The 27500-nt window shown below is 44.0% G+C and overlaps 1 protein-coding gene across 5 annotated transcripts in view; it reads right to left on the reverse strand.

The window, feature by feature from the left end:
• The window catches only part of TIAM1 (TIAM Rac1 associated GEF 1), a 569717-nt gene that overhangs the window by 234485 nt on the left and 307732 nt on the right, over positions 1–27500 (reverse strand). The window contains exon 1 of one of the 5 annotated variants that reach the window (XM_040338865.1): positions 14968–15096. The exons of the other annotated variants lie outside the window; for them this stretch is intronic. The gene's annotated coding sequence lies outside the window, so the exon portion shown is untranslated. Of the gene's footprint in view, positions 1–14967; positions 15097–27500 lie in introns of those variants that run through there. 5 annotated transcript variants of the gene reach the window in all.

The raw sequence follows: 27500 nt of genomic DNA on the forward strand, positions 1-27500 counted from the left end.
AGCGAGAAAACGAGAGAGAGAGAGAGAGAGAGCGAGAAAACGAGAGAGAGAGAGAGCGAGAAAACGAGAGAGAGAGAGAGAGAGCGAGAAAACGAGAGAGAGAGCGAGAAAACGAGAGAGCGAGCGAGAGAGAAAACGAGAGAGCGAGCGAGAGAGAAAACGAGAGAGCGAGCGAGCGAGAAAACGAGAGAGCGAGCGAGAGAGAAAACGAGAGAGCGAGCGAGAGAGAAAACGAGAGAGCGAGCGAGAGAAAACGAGAGAGCGAGCGAGAGAAAACGAGAGAGCGAGCGAGAGAAAACGAGAGAGCGAGCGAGAGAAAACGAGAGAGCGAGCGAGAGAAAACGAGAGAGCGAGCGAGAGAAAACGAGAGAGCGAGCGAGAGAGCGAGCGAGCGAGAAAACGAGAGAGAGAGAGCGAGAAAACGAGAGAGAGAGAGCGAGAAAACGAGAGAGAGAGAGCGAGAAAACGAGAGAGAGAGAGCGAGAAAACGAGAGAGAGAGCGAGAAAACGAGAGAGCGAGCGAGAAAACGAGAGAGCGAGCGAGAGAGAAAACGAGAGAGCGAGCGAGAGAGAAAACGAGAGAGCGAGCGAGAGAGAAAACGAGAGAGCGAGCGAGAGAGAAAACGAGAGAGCGAGCGAGAGAGAAAACGAGAGAGCGAGCGAGAAAACGAGAGAGCGAGCGAGAGAGAAAACGAGAGAGCGAGCGAGAAAACGAGAGAGCGAGCGAGAAAACGAGAGAGCGAGCGAGAGAAAACGAGAGAGCGAGCGAGAGAGAAAACGAGAGAGCGAGCGAGCGAGAAAACGAGAGAGCGAGAGAGAACGAGAGAGAGCGAGAGAGATTTTCTAAGTGATTTCCAAGCAAAATAAAGGATGGATAAAGGATGGAGTCATGGACAAATGAGGGATTTTTCTTTGATTAAAGTGAATTGAATAGCGCCGTTTGTGGTGCTCAGATACCGTGTAGTTCCATTTTAATGGTAGAGTATGTATTAAGGTAAAAAAAAAAAAATATGTATTTACGAATACTTTTACATTTAAATAAAATCTGAATGACTTCTATCCTTATTTTTCAATTAAAGCATTTAAACAAAGGGTTCATCCATGACACGGTTAATAAAGCACACTAATCCTAAAGGCCTCATTTGCATACATTGACCAGAATTGGCATGCAGCTGTGGCAGGGATCAAAAGGTGTTTGCCATCAGCCACTGCCGTTTGCATGTCAATGGATATTAAAGCAATTAAGAACAGTTAAAAGATATCTTTTTTTTTTTTTTAATTATCCATACTCATCCATTACTTAATGGCACTGTAATCTACTTTTCATTATATCATTATTACTATGTTTTTCTGCCTCCTTGTAATCTCCCCAGTGAGTCTCTGAACCTCTCCTTTTTCTCCTTCACTTCCATTTGTTTGAAACAAGCAGTACTCTCTATGGGCACTACCAATCCCATAGTCCATATTCCATCTCGAGAGTGAGAAAGAGGGGGGTGGCTACACTCTTACCATGGGACCATGGAGAAGGAATGTAGCCACCCTCTTAAAGCGGAGGTTCACCCTAAAAACATGTATATACCATTACATTCAGCATGCTTCTGACATGTACAGTATGCTGTTTGTTTTTCTTTTTCGCTGTACATACCGTATTATTGTTCTTTTCCAACCGGCTCCCGGGTTCTCACTCCCGCGGGAGTAGGCGTTCCTATGCAGCGGCGCAATGTCATCTGGGACTTAGCCCAGATGATTGACGTGCTTGATAAAAACTTCCCCCCGGCATATAAGGCGCGTCACAAGTTTCCGAAAATAGCCAAACTGGGAGTTGGATCCATACAGCGTCTGTGCACAGACAAGGAGCCGTGTAAAGCTGACTGCACAGGCGCCGTATAGAGCCGACTCCCAGTTTGGCTATTTTCGGGATGGAATATGAACAATGTCCACACGTTGCGTTGCTTTTGTCTCTGCTTTATTTACCGAACATGGTAAAAGAACGAACAATAGGTTGAAGACAGGAGATAGGGTATAGGTAGTAGGTTCAGGCGTAGAACTTGATAGGAAACACTCCTGCTCCCAGACAAACTCTCGTCGCCACGCTAGCTAGAGTGGGTAGTGTGCCCCTGGATAGGCCTTTCTCACTAGTCCTAGCAGCCAGGGTGTCACAAGGAACCTTGGTACAGTCTCTGCCACCGACCTTCCCAATGGTGGAGACACGATTGGTCCAGAATCCTTTCAATTTTGGATTAAGCACCCAGATCTCTTAAAGTAATAACTTGTAGAATCAGGCAAATGACCAGCGATCACTGCTCAGCCTTTCAGTAGTGATAGGTCCTCCAATGAAGTTCAGGCCTCCCTAAATGTACCAGCCTTGTGCTGGGTGCTCTACAGGCAGCATTTCACTTGACGGCTTTCTCCCTCTAGGACGGACAACGCAGGACCTCCTTAGCAATGCAGACCCAGTCTGACTACGACTCCAGACCAACGTGTTCCCGGAGCCAGGGCCGGATTCCAGACAAGGCCAACAAGGCCAGGCCTCGGGGCGGCAGTGGGTGCAGGGGCGGCACTACGGCTGAGAGGAGAGGACACTTTCATTTCTGGAGTTCCCCCGTCATGTCACAGATGGTGAGAGGAGAGAAAACAGAGGGCAGAGGAGGTGAGATGGCTCTCAATGTAATGAGATGGCTCTCAATGTAATTTTCGACAGCAGCAACAACGCCCCCCCCCCCCCGCTTCTCAATGTCATTTTGTCAGACCCCCCCAATGCTCAATGTCACCCCCCCCCCCCCCGCTTCTCAATGCAATTTTCGACAGCAGCACCCGCCCGCCTCTTAATGTCATATTCGTCAGCAAACCCCCCCTCCTTTGTGTGTTGCCGAAAAAGTCCCCTGGCGGATAATGTCCCCCCTGTACTGCGCAGGCAGGGGGTGGCATTGAAGTACCCGGCCTTGGGGCGGCAAAGGGAGTAAATCCGGGCCTGCCCTGAGCCAGGAAACTCTGAACACCCCTCCCCCGGCCAGGGGGGCCACACACAGGGGTGGTGGGACGACTGCCCAGGGCGGACGACGACGACCCTGTGACGTCTGTCCCTTAAAAACCCCTCCCCAGCATGCACAGCAAGGCGATCAACCCTCACTGATTGGCTGCTGGAAAAGAATACCCAAAACACCTGGATCTGACTGCTGCCACCCTTGGCCTGGGGTGTAACGGACACCCCAGACAACAATAGTGGTCACCTGCAGTACAGGTCTACATTTGAAAACAAATATGTCAGAGGTTACTAGTCCTCTTACTAGCCACTAAATTTAAAGCAGGGCCAGCCAAGAAAATAGCTGCCCGCCACAGATGTAACAGTCAGATACACTAAACATGATTTAAAATTAAAAACAGTATGGTTTTCCTTGGCACCTTAGAAAGCACAGGAAACTGTCCTCCTGTATACAAGTGTCACCTATACGATGATCGGCAGTTCTAACACCCAGAGGTTTCCTCCGCAATATTTTTTTTCTGCTCCACTCGACACCAATTTAGAAAGTAGCAGAGCAGCAATCTTCTGGGTTTTGCAACTTTGCCAAGTAGCAGGCAGCCAACTCCCAGCCCAGAGAGTTTTGGATTCTTTTTAACAGCTTAAAAGCAAAACAAGTTGTCACAGAAAAGCTACACAATTTCCCCTGAGGTATTATAATGATATACTGTACACAGAAATAGACATGAAACCAAAAACGCAAAGCAAGAAAGGCAAGATGCAGAGGCTCCAACACCACCATAACACCGAACATGCCCTCATGTCAAAGTCAGAACTGCAAGAGGATACCAGTTATGAATGCTTTAAAAAAAATAAAAAAGTAAAAATAAAAAGAAGATACATCTGAAGACCAATTGGGGATCCGAGACAATTTAGGAAGTTACATAAAACATTAATTCTTCTGATAGACAACTGTGCTTTGGTGATGTTCTTGTACAGTGGTCCCCAAACTGCAACCCACAAGCCAAATGTGGCCCTTTAGGCATTATTCCTCCCACTGGCACCAATGAGGCGGCACTATTTCTTCCCACTGATAGCGACAATAGGGCACTATTCCTCCGACTAACACTGGCTGGAGCGGCGATGACGTCACTCCCGCGCGGGAGATTTAAAACTCGGCAAGGTCCGGCGGCTGCCGGTCCTTTCGCCGTAGATCCCTCCTGCGCATGCGCAGCGGCGCATTGCGAGGGGAATATCTCCTAAACCGTGCAGGCTTGTAATAGCTTAAAGTGGCATTAAAGCTCGGATTCTCTTTTCAGGTTCCCCACCAGTGCTCCTCCCTCTTGAGCAGTGCCCCCCCCCCCCCCAGAGAAAGCTGCTTGCCCTAGGGGCACCTAGTATGCTCGCTCCTGAGCCACTGCTTTATGTGTCCATAAGACACACAGCGGCAGATTCTCTCCCCCCCCCCCAGTTCTCTCCTCATTGGCTCACTGGCTGCGATTGACATTGGGCCGACTGCCGTCTCAGCCAATAAGGACGGAGAGTCCTGTAACAGCTGAGCTTTTGGTGAACTTCGCTAGATCAAAGGGGGCACAGGTAAGGATTGGGGGGGCTGGGGGCGCTGCACACACGTTTTTTTTACCTTAATGCATAGAATATATAAAAAGGTAAAACACCTACAGCCTTTAGAACCACTTTAAGAAGCAGCAGCAATGGGACAGGCTTCTGGAACAGGACTGTAGCGGATTCGCAGTAAGTCAGCAGCCTACATTATGCATACGAGATGTTTAAAGCAGAACTATAGGCAAAACGTTTTTTTCCCCATTTTGGAGTAAGGGAGGGTCATAACCCCTGTCAGTTTATTTTTTGCCATCTGTGTCCCATTGGGGAGATTCGTTTCCACTTCCTGTCCCATAGCCAAAATAGAAAGTAAGAGGAAATCCCTGAAAATTAAGGGAATCCCTTGGGGACCCCCAGGCCACCACCGGAACTAGTGTCCCCATTGGAAGATTTTCCCTTTTCTGAGGACAACACAAAATTTGGGATTTAATGATAATGGTAAACAAGACAGATGGTGCATGTCCCCATCAGGGACACAGACAGCAATGAAATAATGACAGGTGTTGCAATCTCTACTCTGTTCAAATAAGTTTTTCCTTCAGTTGTACTTAAAACTCCACACGTGAACAATCATTCCTTGCCTCTACAATTACGGTTTTCCTAAATTTGCTTCCTAAAGAAGCCCTCAAGGCGAAACACGTTGACGCATTCAGGTTCTCATCATTTAGATGTACTCATATGTATGATTTTTAATTCTTGTATTGTCCTTGTATCCTATGTTATATGTGTGGTTTTCTTTTTCTATTAAACATTTATATATTTTTTATACATCTCTATTGTTTACTGTGCTGCTGAAAGTTCGATTAGGGTTCATACTCCTATTTTTTGTTTTTTCTTTACCACAATATTTACGGATGTTGGCAATGTGAGTGCTATTTCTTCTATTTGCACATATGAACATCCTCGTTTCAGATTCTCGATAAGAATAAAGATGAAGCCTGCACCTTCAAACAAGCCTATAGCTGCAGTTCCTGTATTGCTATCCTGACAGATTCCTTCGTACCAAAAATGAGTTCCGTTTCAACAATATTACAGTGTAAGCTCTCAAAGGGCAGAGACTGCTGGGAATTAATTTGTGCAAACTCTAAAGTGGAAAACACTGACAATACAAAAGTAAAAAAAATAAAATAAAAAACAGAAAATGTCTGCCAGCCTATTTGTAACACTTACTAATTCATTAAATAACAGTCCTGTCAAAGCCCACCTTGAGCCAGGTAGACCGCCGTTTACTAATTTGCGATGCAATTGCGACCCTTTTTAATGAATTAATCTTGGCCCGCAGTATCGCTCATGTTCCAAAATGTGATAAATTTAATGTCAGGCGACAAAAAATATTTTTTTTTACCTCCAAATCCCTGTGAAAAAGGCAGTGAGACACCGGATAGAAAATAGCATCCATAAAACGCTATAATTTATCGTAATTACCTATGGTAATGAGCCAAGGGAAGAGAGCGAGGCACCTGTTTATCCTGTCAAAGTTCACCACCTCATTTTGCCCACTGGCCTGAGGCTAGCTAATTTATCTGTCAAACAGGACTGACGCTAATGGCGATGCAGCCCACTTCTGCTGGGAGAGGACGCGGACTGTGAAAAGCCTCAGAAGGCACAGCTGCAGATAGAGAAGCATCGAGTGGGAGGATTACACAATCTTTGCATCTTTTCTGAAGGGAAGATTTGCGCTCAGCACCAGGTCCAATAGCAGTGATTAGGTGGCATTGTTTGGGCAGACAGAACATTGTGGTTTCATCCTTGTGACAGGTCTGTGTGGGAGAAAAGGATGAAAACATGATCCGCTTACGCCATTGGAGGAAGTGTGGGGGGGTGGAAGAAGTGCGCCGAAACAGCAATCAGGCACTCTTCCCTGATCTTCCCGTCCACCCCCTTATGTGTCGGTGGGAAATGCAAAACATACTGTGTTAAGGAAATGCTGGTATGTTTTGTATACAAATCAGGAAACTGAGAAATATATACCGCAAATGAAACAAAAATAATACATCTGTCAATCAAAAGGTATCCTCAGTGACAGGTAGAGGAGTATCAAAATCCTATTTTGGTAGATATAAGAGGAAGAGAAGGCGCAACAAAGGAACTGCCATCCTAAGAGCCACAAAGGCTGAAAGCACCCAGCAGGTGTTAGCAGAAAAAAAAACTTAAGACTTTTCTAGTTATTTTTTCTCTGTACAAGTATCTAAATATGATCAAACTTTGTTCACAGCCATAGTCAAGGATGGGCAAATTTCATCTGAACTCAGGAACTTTTTTTTGTAGAGTGGGGAATGTTGGAAACCTGCCTTTGTTCCATTAGGGCAGTGGTTCTCAACCTTTCTAGTGCCGTGACCCCTTGATGAAATTTCCCAAGTTTTGGAGACCCCCAACATAATAATTTTCTTAGGGTGGGTTGTCAGCCCCCAAGGCAAGACAAATAATTTTCGCCCCTAACCTACAGACATTTAGCGCTCCCCGAGTCCCTTCCACTTGTACAGTATTAAAACCCCTTATGGTACATTTTAGGATGCACCATTCCTCTTTCTCTTTGTTCTACTTTCTTTCCCTTTTATCTCTCTCTATTCCAATTTCTTGTCCCCCCATCCCTCTATAGCCACCTTTCTTGTTCCCTCATTCTTTCTTTCTCACCCTTTTTCGTCATTCCTCCCCTTCTTTTCCTCTCCCTTCCATGTATTCTCCCTTGTTATTCCTTCTCTTTAGGTGCCATTTTTAAAAAATGATGTGCCATTTTTAAAAAATTATGTGCCATTTTTTTATTTTTTAAAAAGACACACCGACTACCTGTCTCCTAGGTTTTACCTGGCACAAGAAGAGATAGCCTTTTACATATGCTTACTGGGGCAGGTGCCACGTGAACCTCTGCTGCAGGAGGTACAGAAACTTAGTTTGGCGATTTTAGTTGCAATGCACTTAAATCCCAGGCAGATATAAAAAGCACAAATGTAATAAAAGGAATTACAGCTCTGTAATCATTAAATGTATTTTTAATGAAAGAAGTGTAAATTGACCTGGTAATAGCCTCTTGAAGTCTACTGTACAGCAGAGCTCAGAGAGGAATGCTGATTGAAGGGGATAGCAGAGTGTATAGCCTGTATGTAGAAGTGAAATTGCAGCAAAGGACGATCAGCTCTCCTTCCAGGCTGTGCTGTGTGGCAGTACTATAATCTTACAACTGGGTGAACAGAAATACAGATCCTGTGGCAGGTAAAACAGCTCTTAATGTATTTGCTCTCTCCATTTGCCTAAAGTTCAGCTTAAATGCCCAATCACAGTCATCAGCAGTCAGCTGTTGAATGTTGGCAGCACACTGGAGAGCCTAGTGCACTCACAAAGGGTGCAGCGGTCCAGGTCTTTATCAGTCCAAAACGCCCCCACAGTACTCCAATCAGGTCACTGGCTGAAGAAGGAACCAATGAGCTGTTCCGAAACGCGTCCCACCACTATGACACACTTCCTGTCCACTTCCTGTTTGTGTTCCATGCTAGTTTTTGTCTCGCTTCCTCCGACAACATCCCCAGGCTCCAGCACTATTGTGTCCCCTGAACATCCACAGCACAAGTTGGCTGTTATCTCGTGAACTTCCCTGGAAGCTTTACCATCAAAGACTGGGACTGCCCTGCCACTGGAACATCTTCTGGACACACTTACCTGCCTGTTTCATCCACCATCTTGTGTTTTTAACCCCTTTAGGGGATATTAAGGCCTAATTCACAAAAGGCGGACTCAGTCACACTCCGTCGCTACGGAGTCCGCCTGCTCCCGCCAGCTCAGTGGGAGATCAGTCCGCAGATCTCCGCTGAGCTGACGGATGACAAGCTTTTCTCTGCTCACTGAGCGTGGAGGGGCTTGTCGGGCACCGCTGTCTCCTATGGAGCGATCTGATGAAAACGGACAGCATGTCCGTTTTCATCAGATCTTACCCGATCCGATCCGCATGGATGGATCTGGACGTGCCCCCCATACGTCTGTTTTTAGCGGATCGGGTCGGATGTCAGCGGACATGTCTCCGCTGACATCCGACGCTCCATAGGGATGCATGGAGCGGCCGTTCAGGTCCGCCGTCAAAACTGACAGGCGGACCCGAACAGTCCGTCGTGTGAATGAGGCCTAAAAGTTTTATACTTCTGCACTTAGAGGCGCCTTGTTTGTTTTTCTGTTTACAGTACTCCAATCAACAACACTGCTCAGGGAGCATGAGCAATGTTTACTGGAGCTTTGTGTGGGAGGAGCGTCAGACTGCTGAAGACCACAAACCTGAGCTCAGTCTTCGAGCAGTGGTCTGGCTCTTCAGTGCGCTGCCAAAACAAGGAAAGGCAGATCTTTCAACTTGTAAGCATAGATGTTTAAAGGGTAATTTCACCTTTACACCAAACCAAATGTGGGCGGCAGAAGATTATTGGCACAGCAGAAAAAAGTAGCAGGGACTGAAGGAGTGGGTAAGGTGGAATTATCCTTTAAATAAAATAAATGCTCTATTCTTTACTTGTTACGCAGCTTGACTGAAAAGAAATTCAAAGCTTTTAAATTCAGCCTTAAAATGTTAAAGGGCAGTTTTTGCAATTACTGACATTGTCATGGTTTTCCTGCGTCACAAGACAAGAGTCCTATGAACTGAACATAAGGAATTTAGCATATATTTATACATCTATATTAGTCTAACTGGACACTTTTTGAAGTTCCGATTGAACCCGCATTTTTAGGCTGAACAGAACGAAAACCAAGTTAGTCAAGCTGCTAAAAATAAAACCTCTACAAAAATCATCCGCAAGGTCAGTTTTTAGCAAACTACTTGCTTTCCACAAATACAAGGCTGTTTCTTGAGGAAGTTAACGGTCCTTCACACTCTGTATTCCTTTGACCTACAAATATGAAGGCATAAGTGTTGGCCTGCAGCCTGAATGAAAAAAAAAAAAAAAAAAACAGATTTCTCCATCCACCTAATCAACATTGATGGACAAATACCCTACTGCAGCTCTTGTATTCTGACAGACACCACCAGCTTTCAAAATACCCAAGCAATGCCTACATCTGATTGGAAGCTGGCGCTGTTGGAGGTGACAGTTTTCTACCCAGCTACTTCCATTTTTCAATGAAAGGATGTTGGGTAGGAAGGTGCCAAAAAGGTCACCCACAAAGCAAATTTCAGGTGGTTAATCAAGAACCACCTGAAATTTGCTCCATGTATGGCCAGCTTAACTACTCTGATACTCGAAAGAGTTAAGCCTCATACACAAGATCAGATTATCCGACGGGAATTGTGTGAACAGCCTGTTGGTGGAAAATCCGACCGTTTGACCGCTCCAATTTCCAGACAAATGTTGGATGGCAGGCTTAAAAATGTTCAACGGTCTTGTCTGATTTTCCGATCGTGTGACAAAAAGTCCAAAGTACAAACACACATGCTCGGCAGTAATGCTCACCAAACACAACATTAACAAAAGGTGCCCAAAGGGTGGCGCTAAAGAGCTGAAAAACGACATAGTACGTCACTGTGTTCCTGTTTGTTGGCCGACAATTGTGTGCCGTTTGTATGCAAGACAAGTTTCTCTCCAACGCCCTTCGGACAAAAGTCAGAGGCATTGTCTGCGGAAAATCCGATCAGGTGTACGAGGCTTAAGACCCTTAGAAGAAAATAACGTATTGTGAGAATTCTGAATGACTACAGCGAGGGACAGGTCAGAGAATAACTAGAATGTCAGTTTAATGGGGAAGGGTGTAGGCCTTTATGGACTGGATGTGGAAGAGTAGGGTAGAACCACAAGGGTTGTTTCCCCACCCACCACAATTTATCAAAGAGCAGCTTCACAGGTCTTTGGGGGTCAATGAACAGTTTAAAACTGGGGGCCTATCTGAGTATATCACTTCAACTTGCTAGGTCCTCAGGGAAAAAACGAAATAAGAAAAATGTGAGCATGGAGTTCACATGTTCTCCCTATGCTTGCACAAATTTCCTTCAAGTACAGTAAAACCTTGGTTTGTGAGCATAATTCTTTCCAGAAACATGCTTGTAATCCAAAGCACTTGTATATCCAAGCATTTTTTTACAGGGTATAAAAGAGAAGAGAGGCGCCTCTAAGTGTAGCAATACATTTCTAAATGTTGTACCTTCATTAAATGTAACCATATTGCTACACTTAGAGGCTCCTCTCTTCTTTTCTATACTCAGTTGTGACATGACGCTACTCTTATATCAAGACGTCTCTTGTATATCAAGGCAAAATGTATTAAAACATTTTGCTTGTCTTTCAAAACGCTCTCAAACCAAGGTTTTACTGTACTATGGTTTCCTTCCACACTGCAAAGAGATTTTTGAGGACAGGGACTAGTGTAAATCTACAATATTGAAGAGCTATGTAAATTGGAAGTTATAATGGTAAAATTATTGGAAATTATTAATAATAATAATAATAATAATAATAATAATACAAATTTAGCAAAGCCTTAAAGCTAATGGGGTGTCACTGAGGATGTGGGCTATTTGAAACTGTGCCTTTAAGGATACCCAAAGACCCCCTGATTGAATTGGCAAAAATACTGTTTGTTGTTTATTTTTTATCCATAAAAAATGTAATAAAAAAAAGCTGCCGTGGTCATTTAAACCCAAGTCACGCAGTTTATGTCAATTTGAGAGGTATTTAAAAGGACCTGAATAGACAAATCCTTTAGTTTCGCAGTTCAGTGTATTTCCCTGCAGAGTTTGCATTGCAGTACGGATGCTTTGGAGTCTGCACTGCAGTTAGTTCTGGGATGCTGCAATGCAGGGAGCCTGACACAGGGTCTGCAGCTGTATTTGCTGGAAAACAACAAAACCTCAATACAGTCCAGATTTCACTTTTATTCTAGGAAAGCCACAATGTCACCATAATCTAAATTTAAAAGACTGCAAAAACCATGTTCGATATAAGCACAACACAATCTCAGCTAACAAGTACTGTATTTAAAACAGAATTTTAACTTTGAATTATTAAGTTTGGAGAAATTTTAGTTTTTTAATGAGGTGTCCCCCCTGGAGAATTTTCTTCTCAAATTACTTTTGCAATGACCACAAAGTTGGGGGAGATCCATCCACAGGGGCAGAGAAAGCAAAAGTAAAGGAGATATATATATTACACATAATCATTTACGATCCGTTGCACCACTAGTACTTTTCAAAAGAGATATATATATATATATATATATACACACACACACACATATACACATATATATATATACACACATATATATATATATATACACACATATATATATATATACACATATATATATATATACACACACATATATATATATATATATATATATACACACACACACATACACACACACATACACACACTACTAGTGGTGCAATGGATCGTAAATGATCCGTGATCCGAACGGGCCACCATATACGGATCGGCACACCACGCGATCCGGAGCTCCACTGCTGCCTCGGCCATAGGAAGGGCCGCAGCTTCTACCTAGCTCCCGGAGCAGCGGCCATCTCGGTCCACCCGGCAGTGTCCTAGGTGAGCCTAGAGCGGCGCGCTGACGTCATTACCCGGCCTCAACTGCTCATGTTTGGCCTGCTTCTCTGGCAAGACTAAGCAAGCACTAATCTTCCTATACAGTGGGGGAGAGGTCTGTGGATATTACAGTGGGGACTATATATGGTGGTGATCTGAAAAAAAATGTAGTATGTGCGTTATAATCAAAAATGAGTCGATTAATCGATAAAATAAAAAATCGTGTAATCGAACACGAAAATTTTAATATATATATATTATATATTTATATTCAAAAAAATAAAAAAGTTGTCTATACTGTAGTTCAATTTAGAGGCTTCCACACGTATGCTATCCCTTGTGGTGCGAGAATATACTCTGTTGTGCTTTTATAGAATGTGTTGTGTATTTATTGGTCTACTTTTAGTGGAACTGTAAAACTCCTTTGGCAGTAACTATACGCGATTTCCCCAAGGCTCGAACTAGCAATTAAATGTGTAGAACAGTTTTTTTCAGTAGATACATTAAAAAGGGTAGAACTGTGCGCTGAATGAAGCACAATCTCACTTTGCATATTGTAGGCTTCTTCCACTCATTCTTTGCAGCTTGGCTGAACACCAGTATTGCCCTTGATCACCTTGCTACTAGCCAGTTACGTACACACCCATACAAAGCTAGCTCTTAAACCAAAGCTATTCACATTTCTTTGATGGACCATTTCCCCTATATTGAGAAGGAAATGGTCCTCAGAAACCTCTGAAAACACTAGTTACTTGGCTATCCTGCTGATCGAATGGATTCTGAATGGAGACACCAACCAGATCCGGACATGATGCCTCACCCGGACTTTCTAACCTTTGTGTCTTCAAGTCCAACGCAGCGTAATAAAGGTAGGAAAAGTCATGTAGCTAGCAATGGCAATTCCTATATTTCTCTCCAAATGTTTTTTTTTGTACCTAAAGACTTTAGAAATTATTCCTTAACCCATCCGTTTATAGTTGAAGCAGGAAACATTTGTATGTCTGTACGCCTTCCCCGACAACCCCTGGTCTAGCTCTCTAGGCAGTAGTGTATTTAGGTTTTGTGCTGCCCTAGGCCTGACTTAACTCGCGCACCCCCCAATTTAAATATGACCCACCCCTTTCTGTCAGGGCCACACCCATTTCTGTTTAAGACCAACCCTGACATTTTCAAGTGGGAACCCTAGTATTGAGGGCCTAGGGGGGGGGGGCAAATTGATTCCCTTAATTTGCATATGATTTCCTCTCACTTTCTGTTTGGATATGGGGCAGGGAGTGAAGGGAAATCTCTGCAATTGGACAGGGATAGTAAAAAAACTGACAGGGGCTATAACCCTCCCTTACTCTATCCAAAATGAAAGTTCTACTTTAAGCACAAATTTCTGATAATTTTATGGAGAGGACTAAGAAGATATGACCATGCCTACAGTGCAGCAGAAAACATAGCACAGTGAGGAAGGCTTGTGGTCCAGGATGATCAGACAGTCAAAATTAGAAGCACCCCCCCCCCCCTCCCCCAGTTGCGGCCGGTTTATGGAGGTGCTAGACTAATTTGCCTCTCAGCCCAGTCCGCCCCATAAGACTGGAGCTACACTAACAGTGCAGTGCAAGCCGGAGGGGACCCTTTCCGTGCTGGCCCCCTGCAACGTGCTGCCCTAGGCCTTGGCGGCCTAGGCCAGGAAACAGCGTTGCTCTAGGGCAAGAAATTGATCAGCTAGGAGGAGTTTTTCCAAGCCAACCACTATTTTTGACCCCAGGAAAAAGGCATCAGCAGATAGCTACCCATCCCCTCTCCAAACCAGAATGCATATATGCCGGCAGTACGTTTTTACAACTCATTAGAATAAATATTTAATAATTGGAACATGCGAAATCTGTTGGCCAAGTCAATTGTCACCTTTGGGATCTGCGTTACTTCTAGTAGGTCAATATATCAAGTCCAATAAGTCACAAAGGTGACGGTCAATGTGGACCAATTCTGAATACATGGCCTTGGGACCAAAGAGGATGGGGGAGGGATGGAGGGACAGAGGAACTTCTACCCATTTAAATATATGTTTGCTGCAGTAGTGGGTTTTAGCATGCCGAGTCCAAGCTGTCCAACTGGTCTTCTATATGAAATGTGCAGATTTAGGCTGTAAATTCGCAGCCTCTAATTAGTGACTAATGTAGCATCAAAGCTGGTTAATAGCCTAGCAGTGCGAGAAAAATACTAAGGATTAAAATGAGGCAATGATTCATGTTTAAAGTGAGCACGCGGGATTACAGACATTTATCTTTCCCAATAGTAAACCATTACATGTACACTAGTTATGTTAACATCTCTCTCTGCAATTAGATGAAACACTTTACCACTAAATGAATCAATATTCCTTTTTTTTTTTTAACTTAACATAGAAATTCTGGTCTCTCTGTATCATTAGTTTATTATAAGAGGAAAGAGGCGGACAAATATTTGCATCCATATAAAGTCCCTGCTGTCTATACTTCTAAAAGGTTAGGCTTTTGCATACCTCCCAACTTTTCAACTTCAGAATGAGGGACAAAGTCGTTGAGCGGGGGGGGAATACCGTGGAGTTGTTGAGCGCGGGGGGGGGGGGGGGTTCCATGGATCAAAGTTGTTGAGCGCGGGGGGGGGGGTCCACGGCTCAGAGTTGTTGAGGAGGTGGGGAGGGGGCAGATCAAAGTTGTTGAGCGACAATAACACTGCTCGCGGGACTTACCACGAATCGCGGAACATTCCCGCGAAATCATGGACGGTTGGGAGGTATGCTCTTGCACTTCCCACTACCCTTTGCCATCAAATGCCACCAGTAATCCTGTTGCTGGTTTATAATTCTGAGTGGGTTGTTCAGAAGACATATGTACTACCTACCTCAGCTTTTACAGATATTGGATTTCCAGTTGAGTTTCTAGGTCTTTGGTTCTCAGAAAATGACTAGGCCTCCCTTTGAGAGTGCCATACAAATTGAACGCAGCATTATCAGGGCCTACAAAAGCAAAACACTTGTGAAATCATAATTACAAGCATTAGCCAATAGTGCTTAATATAGCAAATAAAAGATCGATTGTGAATCAATTCCTTGATTTCTATAAAAAAAAAAAAGCTTAGGGCCGCTATACACAGCTTGATTTTCTCTTGTCCATGGGATGAACAAGAGAAAAATTAAGCAACTCCCCCATCCATAGTATCAGTGTGGATCAAAAAATCTCCACTGCTGGTTACTGTATTCTTCACCTCACACCTGCACTCTATTCCACTCTCACTCTCCTTTTCTTCCCGATTTCTCATCTGATTTTCTCTTTATCACACTAGCCAGTTCCCCTTCAGTCTCTATTCTCTCACCACCCTTGGCTCAGGTCTTTCATCTACAAATAGATATACATGTGTTTTTGTACGCTTACCTGCCTTATTACTCTATCCAATATACATATTTATGTTTAGAGACAATATTCCTTATGGGCCCCATTGAGACTCTTGGGGATACAAAAACTCCATCCCTGCTGTGCCCTCCATCCGGTTGGGACTTCGTTTGGCCCCACCTCCTCTGCTCCCTGGCAGGACATTCGTTGCCGTTTAGGAGCCTCACATGCAGGGCCGATCTGCCCTATAGGCTCACTATGCGGGCCGCTTGGGGCCCCGCATAGCTGTGGAGGGCCCCCCAAATTACTACAGGCCCCGCCTGGTGAGAGCTCAATATCGGCCCCTCACCCCGCTTCTTAACTCGCTGGCTGCATGGGAGAAGAGGTAAGAAGTCAGCACCCCCTCGCTTCTCACTTTAATGTAAGATGTCATTCCCGACAGCAGAACAACCACACCACCCCCCGCTTCTCAACTTGAATCTTTAATTTGACATGTCACTGCCGGCAGCTTCTCAACTTTAATGTGACACGCCATTTTGCTTAGGGCCCCAGTGAGGTCAGGATCGGCACTGCTCACATGCGCTGGTCTTTTGCCATGGCCAATGGTGAGTATGGGGTTTTCCATATCAAGGGCACCCCTTACCCTGTGCCCTTTATATCATACTATATCCTTTCATTTTAGGTACACCACAAGCATCTACCCCTGAAAAGTGAGCCAAGCCTTGTGAAACGCGTCGGTTACACTTGATGCTTGTGTTTTAATATTGACAGATGCTTGCAATATCATTTTACCCATTTTCTGTATGAATTGACTTATGTTCATGACATTAATGTATGTACTGCTTTTTACTTGAAACATATACTGTAATTATTCCTGTTATTTTATTGGCTCTATAGTCCCAAGGGCGAACTTACTTTTTGACGCAAAACGTAGGGATGGAGGTGTGTCTCTGGTGACACCAGACCCTTATTTATTTTTCTGATTACTGTATTCCGGCATCCACAAATGCCGGAATACAATGGTACTACTTCTATATGGATGCAGTCACTAATTTGACTGATAATTTTCAATTCAGTCAATTTTTTCATTGACTTTTTAAGCCAAGTGATACTTGCAGAACGACCATGGCTTGAATTTAAGCCGATTCCACAGGAATCGTCAAAATTTGAGCAGTCTCTTGGGAGCATAAATCTGCAAGCCCGATATCCAGCAATTGCAGTAACCAATCTCTTCCCTATCGTAATACCTTTTATTGTGCAAACTTTACTTTTGCGTTGATCAATTTACAATTGTCAGTTGATATAATCAGCGACTATTAAGCCATTATTTGTTGAAACCCCACAGAAGGGCCTGTAGAGACAGGCCAGCCAAGAACCTGCTCTGCCAGTCACCAAGGAATGTTTGTGGAAACAATTCAAAACTAATTCTAACTGATGTGCCAACATGTCAGTTGCTTGACAGTCTAAGGGGGTGCAATGGTGGATTACAATATGTGACAGTTAGGCTGGCCATTCATGTTTAATATTCCTTTAGATTTACAAAAAAATAAAAAGAACATAAGAGGTCAAAACTAAACAACTTTCAATTGTATCCAATAATGCTGGCCCTTGCACTACATAGTTTAAACTTTAAAAAGGTAAATCTAAAGGAAAATTGTACAAGTAAATTGAACAACATATGGCCAGCCTTACCATCATGCAGGCTATGAAACATTCCGGATAACATACATAATGCAAAGTCCATGCAAAACCAGCAGTGGGACATCAGTGGGGGGTCCATGCAAAACCTGTGGTGGGACATCAGTGGGGGGGTCCATGCAAAACCTGTGGTGGGACATCAGTGGGGGGGTCAATGCAAAACCTGTGGTGGGACATCAGTGGGGGGGTCCATGCAAAACCTGTGGTGGGACATCAGTGGGGGGGTCCATGCAAAACCTGTGGTGGGACATCAGTGGGGGGGGTCCATGCAAAACCTGTGGTGGGACATCAGTGGGGGGGGTCCATGCAAAACCTGTGGTGGGACATCAGTGGGGGGGGTCCATGCAAAACCTGTGGTGGGACATCAGTGGGGGGGGGTCCATGCAAAACCTGTGGTGGGACATCAGTGGGGGGGGTCCATGCAAAACCTGTGGTGGGACATCAGTGGGGGGGGTCCATGCAAAACCTGTGGTGGGACATCAGTGGGGGGGGGTCCCCGCAAAACCTGTGGTGGGACATCAGTGGGGTTCATTTATCTGGAGTCATGCCATGCAGATGCCAATGATGAGAAATTCTTGCAAAAACCTCTACCACCAAGACAAGAAAGAGCTGCCAGGATCCTACCAATGTTTTTTCTTTGAAGAATTAACAAATAAATGACTAGTGGGCTGGAATTGGAAACTCTAAAAAGATAGAGTCTCGATGAGGTGTAGGAAACCAGGAATTTTCTCATGACCGTTCAATACTAAAATATAATTTTTGGTTGATCTTTGCCTTGAAAAGTGAACCATGCACTTGGCTATCAAGCAAATCTGCTTAGAGCCAAGTCCCTAAACGCAAAACTTCTCAGGGGTCACTGCAGGAACACTGAAGCCATACAAGTCTACTGGCTCACGTTTTATTAAAAGACTTAAAAATACTCACATTGTGCAATAGAAATGAAGCAGCATATTTAAAAATCCATCGACAAATATGGAGGTTGGGAACAGCTTAGTGACGAGTAAAGCCTCATACACACGATTGTATTTCCATCGGATAAATCTGTGGATTTTTGTCCGAAGGGCATTGGCTGTGAACTTGTTCTGCATACAGACGGCAGAACTTTTTCAGCCAACATTCACAAAACGACGTGTTTTTTCTGCTCTTTAGCGCCACCCTTTGGGCAACGTCTGCTAATGTTGTGCCATGGTTAGAATTGATTCGGAGCATGCGTGTTTGTACTTTGGATCCAAGTCCGACGGTTGATCGGATGATCCGATGGAACACATTTGTTGTCAGACAATTTGAGAGCATGACCATCCAACATTTGTGGTCGGAAAGTCCGACAACAATTGTCCAATGGAGCATACAGACGGTCGGATTCTCTGACAAAACCCTTCCATCACACAATTGTTGTTGGAATATCCGATCGTGTGTACAAGCCTCAACAGAGCCACCACTCGCTCTTCTGCTCCGCCCTTATATCTATGGTACACAGAGGCTGGCTATAAGTGGCTTTCTGGTAATTTGTTGCACAAACACATTTGCATTTATACTAAGAAAAGATTGAACTAGGGTGATCAGTCATAACGAGTCCCTCCCAGAACTTCCTGACCCGTGTTCTACAGAAACTTAGTAAAACCACAGCCAGGGGGTAACCCTTTCTATGACATGGCAGGACACGCTACGATTGCTGCTCAACCACAAGATCAAGAACTCAACATGCACCCTATGAGATTGTTTACTCAATCAGGTCTTTGCTCTGTCTCCTATCCAAAACTTTTTAACTGCATACCAGAAACTCCTTGAGAATCCATTCGGTATACAAATTGGATCAAACTATACATTTCTAAATATGACAGAAATAATCCCCATTGAATTACAGAGAGACAGAAAGTTAACTGACAATTCAGTGTCTCAAAATATACTATTAATTAACATCCATTAGAAGACATTAAATTACAGCCGTCATGTCTGACCCACATATCTATAAAACAATTACCCAGACATAGTTGCAATGCATTTTTATTAAATCTGAACTTCAGGCAAACGGCTGTTGAAATACGCATACGCGATTATCTACAAAAGGATTTGTAATTCATACAACTTTGCCAGCACTTTCTGTACATGTTTTTGGAAGTATTAGAACCTGTGTCAGGCTTTTACTGCTGCACCCTATTTGTTATGGTGACCACTGTCCCTAGGACATAGAAAGGAATGAAAAAAAAAAGCGAAAACGTATATAGAGTTGTGACTCGTACAAGCAGTGGGGGGGGGGGGAATTCAAATAAAGCCCCCCCATCAGAGAAGTAGTAGTGTACTCACTTCTCCAGTGGCTGGTGTGTCCTACCTGTCATCTTGTTTCAGATAGACAGACACACACCCAAAGCCTGATAGAACAGACTAAAAGGCTACAATGTTGGTTCTTATGCTGGCTGTAAATACAGATTTACAAGCTTTTAAAAGCAGAACTTCAGTAATTTTCCAATCTATTAAATCCTCTGCCCAAAAAAGAGACACAGGCCTGAATCACAGGGCCAATGAGAGCTGCAGAGCTGGAGGTGTGCATCTCTGTGTAAATCCAGGAAGTAAACAGGCAGCAGCTTCAGCTGCCCACAGTTAAAATGGCTGCAGCCAGACTCAGTGGAGGGAGATTTATGCAGCATATTTGGCAAGTACAGAGGGCCAGATTCACAAAAGGGATACGACGGCGTATCTCTTGATACGCCGTCGTATCTCTGTTTCCATCTATGCGACTGATTCATAGAATCAGTTACGCATAGATATCCATAAGATCCGACAGGTGTAATTGTTTTACACTGTCGGATCTTAGGATGCAATACCGCGGCCGCCGCTGGGGGGAGTTTGCGTCGTAAACCAGCGTCGGGTATGCAAATTAGGAGTTACGGCGATCCACGACGGATTTTCGCGTTCGCTACATCGCCGCTAGTCTAGTTTCCCGTCGCAAAGTTAGTTGTCGTTTTGGGTGCCTCAACTTTAGTCAGCAAACGTATTGCTGTCTAAAGTATGGCCGTCAATCCCGCGTCGAAATTTAAAAATGAACGTCGTTTGCGTAAGCCGTCTGGGAATATGGAATTACGCTACGCGCGTCGCCGTTCGAAAAAATGACGTCACGGCGCGCAAAGCACGACGGGAATTGCGCAACCGAGCATGCGCAGTAGGTTCGGCGCGGGAGCGCGCCTAATTTAAATGGCACACGCCCATTTGAATTGGCCCGCCTTGCGCCGGAGGCCGCCGGCGTAGTTTTCATCGCAAGTGCTCTGTGAATCAGGCACCTGCGATGAAAACTTGCGGCGGTGTAACGTATCTACGATACGTTACGCCGCCGCTCACCTACGTGAATCTGGCCCATAATCACAGTACAAAATAATATGCAAGAATGAAAAAGATGTTTTTATTACAGATTATGTGAGCAGACTGAAGTTCCTCCAAGTCAGTGTTTCTCAACCTCCTAGTGCCGTGACCCCTTGATAAAATTTCCCAAGTTGTTGGGACCCCTAACAAGTAAAATGAGTGTCATAGCGTGGGTTGAAAGCACCCAAGGCAAGACAAGTAATTTGCGCCCCTAACCCACAGACATTTAGCGCTCTCCGAGTGCATTCCACTCGTACAGTATTAAAACCCCTTGTGGTACATTTTAGGATGTACCACTCTTTCTCTTTGTTCTCCTTTCATCTCTCTCTATCCTAATTCCTTGTTCCCCCCCCCCCCCCATCTTTCCCTCTGTCTTTCTTGCTCTCTATTTTTTTTGCCTCTCTCTCTCTCCCTTTTTCTTTGTTCCTCCCCCACTTATCTCCCTTCCTGGGAGAACAGTGCGGGCTTCAGGAACAGCCCAGGATTTGGTGACCCCTGGCAAATCATCATTTGACCCCCGAGGGGGTCCCGACCCCCAGGTTGAGAACCACTGCTCTAAGTGAATATACAGCTGCATCAAATGTTATACTTGGAGTTAGTGATGGTTCACACTACAGCGACTTGGGATCCAACTTGTATCCTTCCGAGGCTGAAGTGTTTAAAAAAAAAAAAAAAAAGTGGTATCGGTGGAACCAAAATTTTTTTTTTTTTTAATAAGGCACACAGACAGGAGACAGGAGCATTTGCCATTGGGACACAGAGGGGCTTAAAGTTTTAATAATTATGAGAGCAGGGGGCGGGGGCACCGACACGGGGGGCACACAAATAGGGAGGGGAGGAGGGCTGCAGATGACTGAAGCACATAAACCAACTACGGTGTCAGGGCTCAGCAGCCTTGATGAACCGTGGTCAGTTTACAGAGTGGAGGGCAGACACTGGCAGGATCGGTCAGATATTGCAGGTGTTACAGGTACTGTGCTGTATAAAATGCTTTACAAAAAGGGATAAAATCCTTTTTTTATTTTTTGGGGCTAAATGCTTTAAATCTGTGCAGTTCAACAATTGTTTTCTATGTGCCTTGCTCACACCATACATGTATTACAGTGGCATGCGCTGTGTAAAAACCCCACAGCGTGCTGCGACAGGCTGCAGTGTATAGAGCCGAATGCAGTGTCATTTGGCATCACTTCAATAAAGTTAAAAATAAAATGTAAACAGTGTGGATCATTGTAACAATGCATCGCACCAGCCCTTCACAATGTACGCCAGTGTGAACAAGCCCTTAAAAGTAAAAATTATATCTGCAATGTCACGAGCGTGTTGGTACATGAAAAAAATAAATGAAAACTATTTTCTGGTGAAGAAACAGTGCAGTAATGTACAGCCCGATTCATTGTGGTTGCGTTTTGCAACCGCTCTATATTAAATGGAAATGCACAGGAACTTTGTGAAATACTTTATAGTGCTACAGAGAGATTTCAGCACATAAAAGTAACAAACAACCAGTCAGAAAAAAAAGCCACAAGCAACACGCGAGGCTAAACCCATGTCACTTCCACACAGCTGAGTTCTATTATCTACAGTACGGTATATTCCTTGTGACTAGGGCTACTGTGATAGAACGGAATGGGAAAAACCCCAATTGTTTTTTACAATTGTCATCGGAAGAGGAGGTGAGAGGAGATCTTTCAATTGGGATATTTGTTCCGCTGGGAATAGTCCAAGATGGAATTTACCTTGAGATTTTGTTCTCATTTTTTTCTATGGGGCAAGAAAAAAAAAAAAAGGGGGGAGATTGACTAAAACTGGTGCAGCTCTGCATAGTAACCAATCAGTTTTTAAGTTTTATTGTCAAAGCCTAAATTGAACAAGCTGAACTTAGAAGCGGATTGGTCACTATACAGTTGCACCAGATTGTCAATATCAATGGTGTCAGTGGGAACTTATCTGAGGGGCATAAATTGCTCAAGGAACTCCTAGTAACCTTTGGAAGAACCCTAAGCTTTCGTGGAACCCCGATTTAGACACTCCAGCATTACTCTCGGTGTCCTCTACCGCCCTTTGTTGGTGCGCCACTTCTGGGTCAAATGATGCTCACCAACATTTCCAGGGAGCCCCGGCTGCCATGGACACACCCCTCAGGGCTCCTGTCATCATAGTGGAACGTTTCATAGAACAGCCTTGACAAGTCCCAACTTGCAGTAAAAACCGCTCACTGCCAACATTCACGAAGAGAAAAGTGCTTAGTAAGTGACTGCGTAAAAGACCCCTAAACAGACAATGCTCCTACTTGGCCTCTGTGCCACTTAGTTTCTGTTATCCACTAACACTCTTAAAAGGGACAATGCACCACCAAAAGAAGGGCCCCACTGAAAGCCGACCAACAAAGTCCTAGATGCTAGGTACTTTAGCTTCCTCCCTGGGGGGGGGGGGGCCCACTCTAGAAACACATACATCTGATCACTGTTGGGGTTGTATGCATAAGGTTTTTGCTGTTTGCTTTTGCTCTAGTCATCTGGTTAAGGTTGGAGTCAACAGTGCTGCAGTTTAAGTGCAAGTTAGTGATTTGTTGCCCATTTGTCTATTATAGTGCTATTTCGTCTATGCATTCATCAGTTTGTTGGTTTGCACCATATTACACTAAATGTCCTTAATACATTTAGGTTGTGTGCTTTCATTAAAATTAAGGAATTGGGGAGGGGGGGGGGGGGGGTTGAGTCAGGATAGGCTTGCAGGTATATGACGGAAGGACGCTGAAGGAATACGCCTTATACCGGATCAGTTGTGAATGCGACAAGTTTACAAGTTGCAGGGCTCTCGTTTTTCACTGTTAGCCAACGTTCTCTAACCTCCTCACTTCAATCTCGGGGATTTCTCCTCTGTGCAAAACAAACAATTAGTCACTTTTACAAAACCCTAAAGAATAGCTGGGTGTTGCAGGTTATTTCATTTAAAAGACATTCACAGCCGGGGTAATCTCTATACCATGTGCGCTGCACCTTCTGTGGAGCTGTGAACACCTGTCTGGCGTTACACAAGCAAAAAAGTTTTCATCCGTAAGCAACACTACCACCACCAGAATCCCACTACAGGAAATCCCATGACTGTTCATTACCTAGTGGAGCACAGGCTGCTACCTCCCCGGGATACACACTACTTCGTAGGCTTCAAGGTCTTTAAAGCGGTAGTTCACCCTGACCCACATGATGTTACCATCGAGACAGGCATTGTAGCGCGAGCTACAGTATGCCTGTCCCGATTTTTTTAACCCCGTACTCACCTCGTAGTCGTCCATCGTAGATTCCGGCTCCCGCGGGGAATGGGCGTGCCTATGGAGAGGGAGGATGATTGACGGCCGGCCCTGGCACGTCACTCTCCCCGAAGACAGCCGGAGTAGGTCTCGGCTCTTCACGGCGCGTGCGCACAGGCTATGCGCACGCGTCGTGAAGACCAAGCCTATTTCGGCTATTTCCGGAGAAGCGTGACGCGCCAGAGCCGGCCGTCAATCATCCTCCGTCTCCAGAGGCACGCCCATTCCCCGGTATCTTCGATGGACGACTACAAGGTGAGTATGGGGGGAAAAAATTCGGGACAGGCATACTGTAGCTCGCGCTACAGTGCCTGATTTAAAGGTAAAAGAAAAAAAAAATTTTTTTTTCCTGTCGATAGGGTGAACCCCCGCTTTAAAGCCTTCTGATCTGCCCTCTATTGTGGACAGTACAGTGGGGTCACCTAGCGACGGAATCTATTTTCCCTCAAGGTCTTTTCCACCTGTTTTCTGCCTTGCTGGTCCCGGTTGTTGCCTTTTATACTACCCTTGAGAATCTAATAGTACTGTGGCTTCCCATACCATCAGGAGATCGTTTCTTTCTCCTTGTTACCCGGCTTACGCACTTATTTTTGATACTACCCCAATGATGTGTGATGGATGCGGATGACCACCAACTCAATTGACACATACAAGTAGCAATACTTCCATGTTATAAAACCATACAACTCGTCCAGAAGAAGCCGCAAGGCGAAACGCGTCGGCGAGACGTTTTATTGCTCAAATATGTATCTCTGTTCTCTTTTTTGATAACATTTTTTAATAAGAAATTTATTTGTATACGTACTACTTTGTAATTAAACTTTATTTTTATAACGATAAATGTCCCTGTTATTGCCCTCTAAAGTCCGCCATGTCGCTACCCAGTGTAGCACAACTTTTCTTTTTTTGTTCATTACCTACTACACCACATATTAGCAATGTAATATAAAACTACCAACAGCCGGATGTTGAGCCCTGTAAAGCAGAAGCCCTGTGAAGCAGAACTCCAAGCAAAAAGCCAATCTAGCTACACAGTCTATTCTTTTTTAACCACTTGCTTACTGGGCACATAAACCCCCTTCGTGCCCAGGCGAAATTTCAGCTTCCGGCACTGTGTGGCTTTAACTGACATTTGCGCGGTCATGCGACGTGGCTCCCAAACAAAATTGACGTCCTTTTTTTCCCACAAATAAGAGCTTTATTTTGGTGGTATTTGATCACCTCTGCGGTTTTTATTTTTTGCGCTATAAACAAAAAAAGAGCGACAATTTAAAAAATATATATATATATTTTTTACTTGTTGCTATAATAAATATCCCATTTTTTTTTTAAAAAACTATTTTTTTTCTCAGTTAAGGGGTCACTAAAGGAAATATTTTTTTTTAGCTAAATAGCTTCCTTTACCTTACTGCAGTACTGGTTTCATGTCCTCATTGTTCGTTTTTGCTTTGAAGTAGCTGTACTTCTGCTGTGATCTCCACTCTTCCTGGTTGCCTGTTTCCTTATAACCATCACACTGGGAGATTTTCACGGTGGTCTAAGCTGTCATTACTGTGTGTCTAAAACTCCTCAGAACCAATCAGATTCATTTTAAAAACAAAACACTGCCCTGGATTTGTTGTTTTTGTTCTGTGAGTCTTCCCGACTCACCTCTCACCCGGAACTTCATGTATGTTCTTTAAAACCGAAAGTGAAACTAGAGGCACATTATATGATAGATTAAATTCAATTTTGAATCATTTTTAAAAGCAATCAGTTAACTTTTATGTCTCTATACCCAATAAACAGTCATTTCAGCAAAAAAAATTTTTTCCTTTAGTGACCCTTTAAGGCCGATACGTATTTTTCTACATATTTTTGTAAAAAAAAAAAAAAATTCGCAATAAGCGACTGGTTTGCGCAAAAGTTATAGCGCCTACAAAATGGGGAACAGAATTATGATTTTTTTTTTTTACTAGTAATGGCAGCGAACTGCGATTTTTATTGGGACTGCGATATTGCGGCGGACGTATCAGACACTTTTGACACAAATTTGGGACCACATTTATACAGCGATCAGTGCTATAAAAATGCACTTATTACTGTATAAATGTGACTGGCAGGGAAGGAGTTAACACTAGGGGGTGAGGAAGGGGTTAAATGTGTACCCTGGCTGTGTTCTCCTTAGCACTCCATCTCCCACGACTCCTCAGCCAGCATGACTCATCTATATTTAAGGGCTGGCTCAGACACCCTGCCAGATCCACTGCCTGTGGATTGGCTGAGCTCCCCTACGTAAGCAGATAAACCCTCCTGGCCTCCGCCCTCCAGCTTCTAGAAGTTTCTCTAAATTCCCAGAACCAGACGGGAGGCACTAGAGACCTGCCTGTATGAGCCATGCAGCCTGACCTGCAATAAACTCTAGACCCAGATTCCAAACTCCCAAGTTAAAACATGAACCAAGCACATCTGAGCACATCTTCCTGCACTCAAACTAGTAGCACAGTAACCAGTAGAGGTTGCAACAAATATGACAATACTGTGATGAGTACAAAGTACAGTATAGAGCACAGCATTCAGAGTGGAGCAGTGTGAAGAATGTAACATACTGTACAGTGTGTAGAATGGAGCAGCCTGCTGTATGTCATGTATAGCGCAGTGTACAATGTGCATCATAAATCAAATAATAAAATTATAAATTACATTGGAAGTTTTCAATCCTGCACTTTCACAGAGTAGAAAAATTCTTATACTACAGTGGTATAAATATACCTTAAAGGGGAGTTCCACCCACAATTTCACTTTTTAAATACAAATACCCCTGTAATACACAAGCTTAATGTAGTCTAGTAAAGTTAGTCTGTAAACTAAGGTCCGCTTTGTTAGGTTGTTAGAGCATTTAGTTAGTTTATAATCTAGAAATAGACCGTGGCCATCTTAAGTGTGGGCATCATGAAGCCAGACTGTATGACTTCCTGGATTTCAGCCTTGCAGATCTCGCACATGCTCAGTGCTGCACAAGAGATGCAATAGGTTTCAGTCAGGTTTCCATAGCTACGGGAGTGTCAGAGGAAGTTGCCGCCCCTTCTCTATGCAAATAGGCTATTTGCAAGGACTACTGGGATACATGATGCCTATCCCAGAAACCCTTGCGAATAGCCTTGCGACTTAATAGCCCAGGCTAATAAAGGAGGAGGAAGTAATGAAGGATTACAAAATAAAGGTATTTACAAGCAACAAAACAAATAAAAATTGTCCATTCTGAACACTATGAGATTAGGGCATGCAGCACAGACAAACATAAAAAAAATGGGTGGAACTCCACTTTAAGTAGAGAGAAAATATAAGAAAGTCTCCCCTCTCTCCTGCAAGGAACAGTCGCAGATTTCAGGAGCCTATTAAGTATCTCACTGTAATAGGCTCTGTAATTATCCACTTCTACTACTCAGCAGCTGTCCGCCACTCAGATAAACAAAATATATGCTCCGGGAAAAAGCTTCATTTTAGATGCAGCTTTGACAATCTTGTCATAAAGAAACAAAACAACATTTTAAGATATGGGTCGTGTATGTGCATGGAAACAACAAAAAAAACAAACACACTGGCATAATAAATATGCTACTCTGATGCAATCATCCCAGCACAGCAGAGACCGCTGGTGTCCGATGCTTTTAGTCTACAAATTAATATTGGCAATTATAACC

Source organism: Rana temporaria, chromosome 2 (assembly GCF_905171775.1).
Source record: "Rana temporaria chromosome 2, aRanTem1.1, whole genome shotgun sequence".
NCBI lineage: Eukaryota > Metazoa > Chordata > Amphibia > Anura > Ranidae > Rana > Rana temporaria.